This window comes from Ambystoma mexicanum, chromosome 1p, assembly GCF_040938575.1.
Source record: "Ambystoma mexicanum isolate Mex_15411 chromosome 1p, UKY_AmexF1_1, whole genome shotgun sequence".
NCBI classification, from domain to species: Eukaryota; Metazoa; Chordata; class Amphibia; order Caudata; family Ambystomatidae; genus Ambystoma; species Ambystoma mexicanum.
In genome coordinates, this window is record NC_090921.1 from 1444155048 (window position 1) to 1444169919 (window position 14872).

The following is a 14872-nucleotide window of genomic DNA, read 5'->3' on the forward strand; positions in this document are numbered from 1 at the left end:
AATCTTTACTTGGGATTAACAGCTAACAATACAAGAATAACTACAGACATGTGCTAGTACAACACATATACATGGAGAGCATCAATCCATCCCCATCTGAGGCACATACAGGGAAACTCAAGTAAGGAGGAAACAAATACTGCGACCAGAAACTGACACTAAGATTAGAGTTCATCATCATGTACACACATGATATTGTCTGTTTGGGGCCTGTTTATTGTTCCATGTATCTGCACCATGAGCACAGGCCAAACCCTAAGGAAGTACCTTAAGAACATAGTACAAGGTTAAGGTCTACATATTTTTTATTTTTTTTATTTTATTGCAAAACTTCAACTTGATAGGTTATATAATGTTTTTGTTACATTTCAAAAGAGAATAAGTGCATTTTCATTTACATCAGAAAACCAAGGCTAGATTTAACAGTACTAGTTAGACTGTTAGGAGACACAGTCACAAGAGGCAACGTCGACTGTGATGGCATGTCTTTCAATTACTCACGACATTCAGTTAGGAACTGACTTCAGGACTTCGTCAAAAAAATTGATTAAGTTACAGGAGAGCTTAATGTTATGACCTGCTACAGCATAGTCCCACGAATCATCTGTCATATAGGATTGTGGTTTGAATTCCTTTAAATGCACTTCACGAAGATCTGTCAACATTGGGCCTAAGGCTGCTAGATTTTTTAGGGACTAGACTTCTGTTGTTTTACAGAATCTGCAGTTATTGTTGACTGTTCCTTTGTTCTTGCGCATCCAAAGCATCTCATTGGTGTTTAAAGCGTTCAATCGTAGCTTTAAGAATTGAGCCCTGTGATGGCAAGATGGACAATTTTTGAGGTATTTTGGTTGACAGTGTATTTTAACCAAACTTCTGGAAGAATGCAAGGTAGATTTGAGGGCTAAGCGGCTGTTGTAAATTGTGATACAATCCCATGTTGCTAGCTTCTTTTTAGCATGTTGTGGCCGCTGGATTAGCTCTTCTTCAGATATACCTGCTTCAACCATAATTAGATTTAGTTTGAGCTTCCATGCATGAATAAGGACATTGTCGGTGGATTCTTTCCCTGGCTTGAAGATGTTGTATGCCGGGATAGAGGAACCAAGTTGTATCTTATGCAAGGTAGATAAAGATTTCCAGACAATTGTCATATAAGTTGAATTCAAAGCTAGCTCATATCTCAGGGCTGACATAGAGATATAATTCGGAAGGTTCAAAACATGTCTCCAAAACTTTCCTTCTAATCGGCTCCAGATGTTATAGTTAATATTCAAAGCAGCCTTGCCGCCAAAGGTGATTGTTGGGATTACTTTTTGTAGATAAAACATTATAACAGGAGTGATGGAGAATTTCCCGTAGTCAGTGTTGATTTTGACAGCTTGAAGACTCAGAATCTTTATTTTGGCCATCAAATCACCAATCCAGGCAGCTTCACAAACCGAATCGTTGACCATTACACCTAAATAACGGATTGACTTGACGACACTTAGAGCTGTTTTTTCTATGCGCCATCGGAAAGACTTGTCTTTCCTTGACATGGTTCGTCCGATGCACATGATTTTTGTTTTCTCAGCGTTTATACACAGCTCATTAGCAGATAGAAACTCATGCAGGCGAGAAAGAAGATGTTGGAGGCCAATTTGTGTTTGATCGAACAACACTATATCGTCAGCGTAGACCAGATGATTTACAAAGTTTCCGTTAAGCTTGGGAGGAAAGCAATGGACAGACTTTAGCCACTCCGGTAGATCAGCTATGAAGAGTTTAAAAAGATCTGCTGCAAGTGGACAGCCTTGTTTGATGCCTTTAAATGTTCTTATTGGATCTGTAAGGTCGCCTTGTAAATTGACTCTAATTTGAATTGAAGTGTTAGAATGCAGGGCGATGATGGGATCTAACAGGTGATCTGGACAAAGCCACGAGCATAGTTTTGCCCATAATTTGGTCCAGTTAATAGCGTCAAAAGCTTGTCGAAGGTCGACAAATGAAAAGAAGAGTCTTTTTTTCGCCTCCAATGCTGACAGTTTTAAAAGTGACAAGATTGTAAGATTCACATCGGTTCCCACGTTTTTTGTAAAGCCTGTTTGGCGACTGTCAAGTTTTCCAGTTGAGAGTGCCCAATTCACCAGCTGTTGGCGCAAGAAAGATCCACACATTTTTCCAATAGTATCAAGAAGGGCGATCGGGCGATAGTTCGCAGGATCTGCCCGACAGCCCTTCTTGTATATGGGAACTACAATTGCCTTGGACCAAGAAGAGGGAAGCCTCCTACTAATTGTGATCTGGAAAAACAGCTCGTGAATGAATTTGGCCCAGTGTACACTATGCTTTTTGAGCATAAGATTTGATATTACGTCAGGGCCAGCAGTTCTTGAGTTTTTCAACTTAGATATTGCAAATTCAATCTCTTTACAGGAAGGTGTGATGTCCCAAGTGGAAATTGTCACGTCAGAAGGCGAGAGATCTTCAGATACTGGTTTTTCATATATTAAAGTGAAATATTCTCGCCATTTGTCGCTTGTAATTTCATTTGAAATTGCTAGAGTAGATTTCGAGCGGCCTTTATTTAAAATGGCCCAAAATTTCACGTGTGCTTTTCTGTGCTAGAAATTTTAGCATTGTTTCTGCTCGTCCTTGATCGATGATGATTAGATGTGATCTTAGCCAATTTCGATGTAATTGCCGCCGGTTCTTGACCTCCATTGCCTTGCAGTGTGGGTCACTCAGCTCTCTTTTGATTTGCCTGAGGTCTTTCCTTAGAAGTTTTTTTGCCGCTGCTATTTCAGAGCTATATAGATGTTTCGGCAATGAACCAAAAACTTTTGAGTTGGAAATTGTTTGAGTTTGGTCCTTCAGCAGCGGCATGTACTCTACTATCTGGAGTACATTTAAGCTGTGGCTTAGATGGGCAATAGCAGATCCATTAGTTATCAATCGGTTGCCTGCGGTGTTTGATTGTAGTTGGTGGGAGTATTTTTCTGGCATGTTACAATATTCTTCGCACCAAACAAGCTGCAGCATATTATGATCGCTAGATGACATCGGCTGCACATTAAGAGAAATGGCTTTTTCAAGAAAGTCCATCGAGGCCCAGATATAGTCAAGAGTATTTGTTCGAGTCATGCTGTGCCACGTCAGATTAGCAGGAGAGTCGCTTTGAATTGTTCCATTTAACATCTGGCAATTGCGTTCCAGGAGATCCTTAGCCCAAGTTTGGCCTCTCGGGATGACTGCGAGATCAGGCAGCCGAACATTTGACTTAGTGAGTGGATCGAATTTAAACCAACTACAATTGAGGTCATCACAGATGAGTACAGAAACGTTGTCATGATCTAGAAAAGTATGGTCAATTTCATTCAATACTGACTGGACGAAAGATGTTGATGAGATCATGGTGGGATTCCAATATCCATTTATTATTAGAAGATTCGAAACAGTGGCTCTCAGTGAAAGTTTGATCAAAGTGCTTTGCACAAATGGATTTGGATTCTTTGAAGCTACCAACGACCACCAGTTCCGGTTTTTCAAGAGTGTTATCAGACCTGCAAAAGGCCAACCTTTTGGGTTCTTGCCAGCTGGGTTTATCAGCGTGGTAAAACCATCGCAAGTAGGGGGATCTCGTAGCCACGTTTCTTGTAAGCATATAATGAACACATTCTCCAGAGGCTCGTGGAATGTGTTAAATAAATGCATGAATCCTCTCGTGTACAATGACAGTAGAATTCGTTCTTGTTGTTTGACGTTAGGTCATTGCTATTTACGTGGTCCGTTTGGGAATCTTTTCGCGTTGTTGTCTCTTCTTTCAAATGACTGATGCGTGGCAGCATCTAGGATATCGGGAGATGAAGCTAGAGACTGACGCAGGGCCGCTCGCTTGGCGGCTCCATGGCTTACTTCATGGTCAAAATTTGTCTTAGAAGATGAAACAGATCTCGTAGCAGGTGGCTCAAGAGTAAGATCAAAACCATAGACCAAAAGGTCTTCATTTGCGTGAAGTAGCATGTTTTTTACCGCCGCTGATGAAATATGAAGAAGGACTTGGTCAGAAGACGTTTTGGTTATATATTCCACGATTTTAATGTCATCTGATGAAATAGCTCGCAAAGGTGGTATACAAGCAAGCAGTTTTAGGATATTTCCTCTGTTTAAATTGACTTTGTTACCATCAGAGTGAATGTTTTGGAGACAAAGTTTCCACTTGCATGTTTGAATCTCAGGGTTTCCGGATCCGGAAACATGCTGAGCTAAAGGCAAACGCGATTTTAGCTGATTCAATGTTTGTTTAGGATTTAACCTAGAACTTAACGCTTGCTGAGAAGCCCTTTTCGTCATGGGAGAAAATTGTCGAACGTTGGGTCTTACTTGCGGTATCCTCGAAGTTTTGTTTGCCTCTAGGGGCCTCGTCGTTGATGACCCAGTTGATTTGGTGGCTTGGACTTCAATAGAAGCAATGGTGGAGTTCTCAGGATCAGCTGAGTAAGTCGATAAATTACATAAGTCAACAGAGGAATCAGAAATGCCATTACCAATGGAAGAGTCATTAGATGCTATATGCCGGCGTTTTGCCAAGATCTTTGGATGACTCAATGTAGCGCCTATCAATCTTAATGGTGCATTGCTGGCAGTGCTCTTCACAGTAGTTGTATGCGCTGATCGAGTGAACAAGCTTGTCTTCTTCGGAGTTGTTATGTTTCTTATTAATTATTTAAGCTTTTGTTGTATTTGTTTTGGTGAATACATTTTTTTTTAACTGGTGCGCTTCCTGTAAGCAGAACGGCATTTGTTGCGAGACTGCTCGCTTGAGGGGCTGAACCCTGCATATTCTGATTTGGATCTCGAGTCTCATGAGAGGGAACCGAAAGGCTCTCTGTTGGACCAGGCTGTGAAGGTTCATTAGCGGCTGTCACAGATGCAACTAAGACTTGAGGATGAGGAGATCCAGGTGAGATGTCTCGTGCTTTCGGGGCATCCCGGGAGGGGATGATTGTATTTTTCGCATCCATTTCACAGAGTCCAGAAGACCCTCCATTAAGGTGCCGTTTTGGCAATGATGTCATGCAGCTAAATCACTCAGCCTGTCCATCTCATCGCGTTTTCAGCATTCGTTGTCATTTGAACTTGAAGAAAACTTGAAAAGTGTTCCAGTTTGTCAATTTTGGTCATTAAATTGGAAATGGCAGCACCTTGATCACTTATAGTTCCAATCAATGATTCAAAAAGTTTTGTGAATGGTGCTAAGGCAACAGCAGAGGCGACTAGAACGTTATTATGTATCTGAGAGAGTGCTTCAGATGAAATGCCGAACGGTTGAGGTGCAAAATCGTGGAGTGACGAAGAACAAGCTGAATTATCCAAATTTTAATGCGGATTGAAAGTAGAACATTTTTTTGCAAAATTCATTGGATGAACTTCTTCGCCGAACTGAGGTTGCGTAGGGTGCGGGGTGCTCGCATTCAGTGTTGGATTTTCGTGCAAAGGAGGTATGATGGAAGTACGTTTTGCCTTAAGCTCGGCAACTAGCAGGAGCAATCGCGCTCCGGTCAAGATGAGTAGGGAGTGGATTGAATTTTGGACCCAAGAGTTGGGGAGTAGTTGATGCATTGGAATCAATGAACTGTTCATTTATACTCGACATAGAAGGTCGTCCAAAATCAGGTGCTTGGCAAGCCAAAGCACTATCATTCTCAGGTTCAGTACATTCAAGTTCAACTCCTCGAATAGCTCGACCTGCTGGTTTAAGTATGGCGAAATCGATTAGAGAACAAATTGGATTGGTTGTAAGCAGAAAGCATGGAATATTAACAGGGGGCCTCAATACATTTTTGGCGTTGACCAAGCCAACCTGTAAGCCAAACGGCTGAGCCGGAACACAACTAGAGGTTTTCTCCTGTAGCAGAATGTCTTTGGCAATAAGAGGACAGGTCGACGCCATAGCAGACATAGAAAGACGTTTGTTGTTCAGAGCTTGTTTAGAACTCAGATTATGCATCAGAAAATTTTCCACTCCAAGATTGGAGATTTTTAGCAGTTCTTCATCAGTCACTAGATGTGATGGGAGACCTTTATCTATCCAAAAATCAGCGACATTCGTGGAACTACTATTCTGAGAGGGCACAAGGGTCGTTGCGACCAATTTCATTGGTCGTGGTGTGACAGGCGCTTTGGCGTCAGACCGAAGAGCCGAAATGGCGGCTGAAGCACTGGGAGAGTTCAGTAGATCCACATTGGCCGCTCGATGTATTAACAAATCCGTTTCACTAGCAAGAGTGCTTGCAGAATGTTCACAGTTAGAAGCTGGGTTACATCCAAGATTGATGGCAGGGGTGCATAATGAGCAAGAATTGTCCAACTGGGCTGCTGGGGCTTGCGATAAAACAATGGGCAGCACAGATGGAATTAAGACATCGGCTGGCGCGCATCGCTCATCGAGGGACGATGATTCTAGGGGCATTAGAGAACTGGTACCCCCTGTTGTTATTGGGCTTGTTGGTCTTAATGAGCTATTTGCAGCCATGAGCGTGCGTCCAGTTGTTTTGCTTACCTTATCCCCATAGGCAGCTTTCATCCTGGACCAAGGGTTTGTCGAGTGCCGTTGCAGTGAAGATTTTTTCCGGGTTATTGGTCCGTCAGCCAACAAGGTCATAGTTCGCGTCGCCGCAGCCAGGGGGAGCGCAATCAAACGAAGAGAGCGAGGAAGCGGACTGGGAGCAGCCTGGGTCAGACTAGGACTCCGCTCCCTAACCCGCTGACACCTTTGCAGTCGAGCGATGGCACGGCTCCTTCAAAGAGTCCTACAGTCGGCAGATGGCAGAAAAGCAGCAAACAGCCAAACAGCAGGAGTCTCAGCAGTCGCCCTTAACGCGGCCGGTCTTCAGACCGCAAGGGTTGCTGGGTTCCTGTTTAGTAGCCGCACTTCCTGGATGGGCGGAGCTCAAAAGTGGGCAGGGCTTCAGCCCGCGTTGCAGCGGTTCTCTTGCTCGCGAACAGCCGTCCTTACACAGGGTAAGGGGCGCGAGGGGAACACGCTGAGATGAAATGCAGTCAAATTCGAGGGGGGATAGTCTACAGCAGCACAGCCAAACAGCAGGAGTCTCAGCAGTCTCCCTTAACGCGGCCGGCTTCACGCCGCAAGGGTTGCTGGGCTCCTGTTTAGTAGCCGCACTTCCTGGATGGGCGGAGCTCAAAGGTGGGCGGGGCTTCAGCCCGCGTTGCAGCGGTTCTCTTGCTCGCGAACAGCCGTCCTTACACAAGGTAAGGGGCGCGAGGGGAACACGCTGAGATGAAATGCAGTCATATTCGAGGGGGGATAGTCCACAGCAGCACAGCTAAACAGTAGGAGACTCAGCAGTCGCCCTTAATGCGGCCAGGCTTCACCAGGTCTACATATACAGTGTCTTTAGAATATGCATATCATATTTTCAATGCAGTACCACCAGATAAATCATCTGTTCAAAATCACTCAACAAAAACAACACCATTGATGTCATTGATGATGACATTTGTGCTGTCATCTTTGATGTCCTGGGTGTTAGTCTTAGCAGTGCCTGATGGTGACTTGAGCTATCGTTGCACAGATTATCATAAATGGTGAATTTCTGTGTTTTAAAAAAAAATGTTTTACCTTGCAACAATAATGTGCCTTCAACACACTTTTTTCAATGAATTTCAGAGGTTTTTATTAGTGCAACATATCCATAACATCCCTTTAATAACTTGTTTTCCCGTGAATATGTACACACATATGACAGGGTCTGTGGTAGCAAGTCTGAAGTTATGCTTAAATTGCTCATCCCATAGGAAGATCAGTTTTTGGGTGGACTATATCTTAAGCGCTGTTCGACAAATCCTCACAAAACAAAAAAAAAGTATGCAGCCAATTTTTAATTATTTTGTGAAGTTTCGTGCATTTCCGTCAAGGGGGGTAAAGTGATAGGGGGTTAACAAAGACTTTGAAATCCGGATATATATGAATAGAAATATAAAGGCCGATTCATGGAATTAATGTGCGCCAAAAATTTTGGCGCAATCGTGCGAAAACGTGCGATTCGCAGTGAAAGAGCGAAAATCGCAGTGCAAGTGCGACTATCACAGGGAAACCAGCGCACATCTATTCATGGAAGTCCGTGCGCGAGTAAAATCAGGGATTTGCGCTGAAAAAGTGTGCGGCGCACGCCAGCGCACAGGTCATCTAACGGCGTCCGCTAAGGCCAGAGCGAAAGCGCACATAGCGCAGCGCACATAACAAAAGTAGGCGTAACACGGGGCGTAACACTCAGAATGGGGAACAACTTGTGAAAATGTGGGCGTCACGGGGGAAGTACAGGAGGCAAGTACGCGGAACGCCCACATGCTCGCCTACAACACGTATTCATGGAATCGAATAGGGCAAACCAGCGCACGGGCAAAGACGCACACTGACCCAAACCCGTCCGCCACACGAAGGCAGGAAAAAATGTGCGCCAAAATGTGCGCTAACAAAAAGCACAAATATACAGCTCTGATGAATGTCCCATACTGTGGCCCCCTAGGACAAATGACGTGCAAAGGGGTAAGTGACAAACAGCTACACCCGCTGTGTGAAAAATTAGCTTTTGGGTGAAGTTTCACACGCGATCGGGCATGGGGGAGCGGGGTATGTGTATTTCAGGGATGCGCATGAAGTTCTACACGCGATCTTGCCTGGGGGAGCGGGATACGTGTATTCCAGAGGTTCGCAGGAATTTTCAAACGCGATAGGCCCTGTGCGAGTGGGGTGCGTGTATTCCTGGGGTTCGCGTGAAGTTTCACACGTGATTGGGCTGGGTACGTGTAAATCTGGGGTGCACGGGAAGTTTCACACGCGATTGGCCTTGGTCGAGCGGGGTACGTGTATTTCGGGGGTGCGCGGGAATTATCACACGCGACAGGCCCTGTGCGAGTGGGGTACGTGTATATCTGGGGTGCAGGGGAGTCCTACAGGTTAATTGGCAATGTGGGTCCTCCCAGGTGTTCCCTCTACACCCTCCACGGCCCCTGCAGGCAGCCCACACCACAGGGGACTTCATGTTCCGCAGGCAGCCCATCCACCATGGGCATGCCCCCCAGGCAAGCAACATGTCAGCTTGCACTACTACTACTACTGAACACCAACGCATGACCCCCTCCACCCCCACCCCCCATAAGTGCGGGGCACCTGCCAGCAGGCCCCCACTTATGTCCCCTTGCATCCCCACCCCCAGCAGTGTGGGGCACCTGCCAGCAGGCCCCCACTCATGTCCCCTTGTACCCCTACCCCCAGCAGTGCGGGGCACCAGCCAGCAGGCCCCCACTCATGTCCCCTTGCACCCCCACACCCCAGCAGTGCAGGGCACCTGCCAGCATGCCCCCACTCATGTCCCCCTGCACCCCCAGCCCCCAGCAGTGCAGGGCACCTGCCAGCAGGCCCCCACTCATGTCCCCTTGAGCCCCCACCCCCCAGCAGTGCGGGGCACCAGCCAGCAGGCCCCCACTCATGTCCCCTTGCACACCCACCCCCAGCAGTGCGGGGCACCTGCCAGCAGGCCCCCACTCATGTCCCCTTGCACTCCCACCCCCCAGCAGTTCGGGGCACCTGCCAGCAGGCCCACACTCATGTCCCCTTGCACACCCACCTCCCAGCAGTGCTGGGCACCTGCCAGCAGGCCCCCACTCATGTCCCCTTGCACACCCACCCCCCAGCAGTGCGGGGCACCTGCCAGCAGGCCCCATTCATGTCCCCTTGCACCCCCACCCCCAGCAGTGCGGGGCACCTGCCAGCAGGCCCCCACTCATGTCCCCTTGCATCCCCACCCCCCAGCAGTGCGGGGCACCTGCCAGCAGGCCCCCACTCATGTCCCCTTGCACCCCCAGCAGTGCGGGGCACCTGCCAGCAGGCCCCCACTCATGTCCCCCTGCACCCCCACCCCCCAGCAGTGTGGGGCACCTGCCAGCAGGCCCCCACTCATGTCCCCTTGTACCCCCACCCCCCAGCAGTACGGGGCACCTGCCAGCAGGCCCCCACTCATGTCCCCTTGCACCCCCACCCCCCAGCAGTGTGGGGCACCTGCCAGCAGGCCCCCACTCATGTCCCCTTGCACACCCACCCCCAGCAGTGCGTGGCACCTGCCAGCAGGCCCCCACTCATGTCCCCTTGCACACTCACCCCCCAGCAGTGCGGGGCACCTGCCAGCAGGCCCCCACTCATGTCCCCCTGCACCCTCATCCCCCAGCAGTGCAGGGCACCTGCCAGCAGGCCCCCACTCATGTCCCACTCATGTCCCCCTGCACCCCCACCCCCCAGCAGTGCGGGGCACCTGCCAGCAGGCCCCCACTCATGTCCCCTTGCACCCCCACCCCCCAGTAGTGCAGGGCACCTGCCAGCAGGCCCCCACTCATGTCCCACTCATGTCCCCCTGCACCCTTACCCCACAGCAGTGCAGGGCACCTGCCAGCAGGCCCCCACTCATGTCCCACTCATGTCCCCCTGCACCCCCAGCAGTGCGGAGCACCTGCCAGCAGGCCCCACTCATGTCCCACTCATGTCCCCCTGCACCCCCACCCCCCAGCAGTGCAGGGCACCTGCCAGCAGGCCCCCACTCATGTCCCACGCATGTCTCCCTGTACCCCCACCCCCCAGCAGTGCAGGGCAACTGCCAGCAGGCCCCCACTCATGTCCCACTCATGTCCCCCTGCACCCCCACCCCCCAGCAGTGCGGGGCACCTGCCAGCAGGCCCCCACTCATGTTCCCTTGCACCCCCACCCCCCAGCAGTGCGGGGCACCTACCAGCAGGCCCCCACTCATGTCCTCTTGCACCCCCACCCCCCCAGCAGTGCGGGGCACCTGCCAGCAGGCCCCCACTCATGTCCCCTTGCGCCCCCCCAGAAGTGCGGGGCGCCTGCCAGCAGGCCCCCACTCATGTCCCCTTGCACCCCCACCACCCAGCAGTGCGGAGCGCCTGCCAGCAGGCCCACACTAATGTCCCCATGCACCCCCACCCCCCAACAGTGAAATGGCGATCCCACGACACAAACCAAAAGTCAACTATATACATCAACACATGTCCGCCACATGAAGGCAGGTGGTAGCGTCCCTGCGCATTAAAAAAATGTGCACTAACAAAAAGCTGTATATACAGCTCTGATGAATGTCCCATACTGTGGCCCTCTAGGACAAATGACGTGCAAAGGGGTACGCAACAAACATGCACACCCGCTGTGTCAAAAATAGCATGTATTTCGCAGGCCCGTGGGAAGTTTCACACGCGATTGGGCCTAGGCGAGCGGGGTATGTGTACTTCAGGGGCTCTCGGGAAGTTTTACACGCGATTGGGCCTGGCCGAGCGGGGTCTGTGTACTTACGGGGCTCGCGGGAAGTTTCACACGCGATTGGGCCTGGGCGAGCGGGGTACGTGTATTACTGTGGTGGGCGTGGAAGTACAGGAGGCAAATGCGCGGAACGCCCACACGCACACGCCAAAAAAGACGCGCTAATCCGGAAACACGTACGCAAGCTGGAAGCAGGCATACGTCGCCCCGCGCAGCATAAAAGTGCACGCAAACAACAAACAAGCTCAGATGCCAGGATGAATATACCGTTCCTAGCAGCAGTGGCCGTGGGATACCGCAGGAGGAGGAGGAGGATAGCCAGGGCCAGAATTTTTACACACAGAACCAGCCTTTTTGGGATGCCTGATGACCACGTGTATGGGAGGTACAGGTATCCACCTCACATAATACTCGACCTGGTCAGTGAGTGGGAGGATGACCTCACATCACCCACCCTCTGCTCCCAAGCACTTAGCCCCCTGATGAAGGTCCTTAATGTACTGCACTTCTTGGCCACTGGATCATTTCAGCGGACAAGTGCCATAGTGGGGGGGGGTGTCACAGGCCACTCAGTCATGCTGCCTACACCAGGTCTTGGCCATCATGACTGCACGCCCATCAGTACGCAGGCACATATACCTGCCCAGAACACCTGCAGAAAGGCAGGCTGTCATCCAGGATTTTTACGGGGTGGCACACTTCCCCAAAGTGCTAGGTGCCATTGACTGCACCCATGTGGCTCTACATCCCCCCATGGCATCTGAGCACATCTATAGAAACCGCAAGCACTGGCATTCCATCAACGTCCAGGTAGTATGTGATGCTAAGAGAATCATCACCTCAGTATATGCCAACTATCCAGGGTCCACCCACGACAGTTTCATTTACAGAATGTCAACCCTAAACCGGGACCTAGAAGCTGGTCGGCATGGCGATACATGGCTGATGGGTGAGTATAAATGCCACAGCACATGCATGCATGTCAGATACTGAGTAATGTCACACCCCACTAATGATACCCATCACCACCTCCCCAGGGGACAGTGCCTACCCTCTGAGCACCCACGTGATGATGCCAATTCGGAACCCCACCACGCCACCCAAGGTAAGATACAACACAGCCCATATTGCAACCCGGGGCATAGTGGAGTGCACATTCGGAGTGCTCAAGTCACGCTTTCGCTACCTTGACCGTTCTGGCGGGCAGCTGTTATACGCTCCCCCAGTAGTGTGCAGGATCATAGTGGCAGCATGTGTCCTGCACAACGTTGCAACAAGCCAGGGCCTGCCGGTGGACATGGTGGTGCCCCCACATCCCCAACCACATGCACGCCCGCTGTGCATGGGAGAGGAAAGGCCACGGGGTGAGGCAGCCCGTACGCAGCTGGTGGCTAATTACTTCACCTAAAATCACAGCCCTATGGAGTGCACACAGCCCTGGCATATACCAGCTGACTATCAATGATGATGAGTCAACTGACAGTCAACTGTCACAACCATACCAGCCTGAGATTGTTCACCTGGTAGTGTTCCATTGTGTGCATCCCTACCTACACAAACACGGTTACCAGACATTTGGTCGAAAAAAAACGGTCGACAGGACAAATGGTTCACACCATTTGGTCGAAAGCCAAATGGTCGATTTTTTTTTTTTTTTTGTATTTTCACTTTTTTTTTTTTTTTTTGGGGTGTCCCCCCCCAACCCCTTTTTTTTCTAAAAAACCCTTTTTTCCCTAAACGAAAACCTAAAAAATATATATATAAATAAAAAAAAAATTCAACCATTTGGCTTTCGACCAAATGGTGTCGACCAATTGTCCTGTCGACCTTTTTCTTTCGACCAAATGACTGGACAGCCACAAACACCACCAATGCTGTGTCATCAAAAGACACACTTCTATGCTGCTAAAATCATTATCCCCTTGCAAGATACAACATGACAACAGTGCCATGTCACCCAACACCTCCCCAGCACCGCCACCCAACACACCATGGCATGTCATGCTATGTGAGAGCAAACAAAGGAATCCCCAAAACATGACACAAGTGTCACAAAGTACAGTGTCCCGATTGGAAAATGGCCACACAATATGCTCCCATTAATGTAGAACTGACAACACACATGACCAAAGACTTACCACAATACAATGCAGCTAGCCACCCCAATCATAGCATTCACATGACAGTACTAAGTTAAAGGATACGTAGACTTACAACCTGGCGATGCTAGCACATCGACCACTTCCAACTGTACAGTGTTGGTGCCACGCAAATCTGGAAGTGCACTGCTTACAACATGAACTCCATCTCCAAAGTAGACGGCCTTGTGAAGACATGTGGAATGAACCTGCAAATTAGGAGGGAGACATGGATGCACAAGCACACATCAATACACCATGCAGTGTACAATACTACAACAGTAGGCACTAGGAATGTATACACAGTATTGACTACAGACTGCCCACACATGTCATGGGAGTCCAACGTCACTGTGTAAGTTACTGTCACTTGGGCACACCCTTTGCAAGCCCATGGTAACTGGAAGCAGCAGGAGTGTGTTTCTCATGAACCCAAGCATCTAACCCAAACTCAGGACAAGCCTGCATGTGCCCAGCCGTAATACAGTGGATGCCCACGGGAGCCACACAAGGCAACACACTGTAACAAAAACTCAAAAATCAAAAACCAAAAACCAAAATCCAAAAATCAAAAATCAAAAATCAAAAATCAAAAATCAAAAATGGCCATGTGGAGGCCAGGGGCGGTGGGGGAGGCCACCCCGGAGGTCCGAGGACAAGGTGCACACCAACAGCCATCTGTGTGGATGTTGTGAAAAAAAATCACCTCCATGGGCTCATGGCCTGCACGGCTATGCTATTGTGAGAGATTCAGAATTGTTGTGGTCACTCTCATCACCCTGTGCTGCTGCCGCCACAAGAGGTGGTAGTGCTATGGGAGGCAGCCCACGCAAAGCCCTAGTCTGGTCCTCCATGGCAGCAAGCATGCGGGTGTGGAAGGTCTCGTTCTGGAGGATTATGGTGCGGAGATCCCCATGCACCACCTGACGTGATGCTCGGACCTCCTCCTGAGTTGCCCGCAACTCTGCTGAGAGCGTACATGTGTCCCGCTCCAGCAGCTGTTCTGTCCTCGTGACAGTGGAAGCCTCAAGCTCCACAAGAGTCTGCCTGAGGTGACGGACTTCTACCCTCAGGGCTTCCCTCTGGCCCTGGGACTCTAAAGAAATGGCTTCCTGCAGAGTGTCCAGGGCCGCCCGTCTGTCCCTGTTGGATGCCAACATGTCCTCCCTGAGTGATTGGCAAATGGAGTCTGTTGCCTGCTGTAGTTGCTCCATCTGCCTCTCTGGGGGGACAATGGAAGTGGCCACCCTCTCCATAGCTTGAGCCATCATCTCAGATGCTGCTGCCTGTTGGTTTGCCATACCGTATATTGATTTCTCCCATGCGGTATTGCCTGGTGGCGTACGAACACCGCGTTGGCTGGCACCACACCTCTCTGGGGCAAGGCGAACTGTGCCTTGCTGTGTCG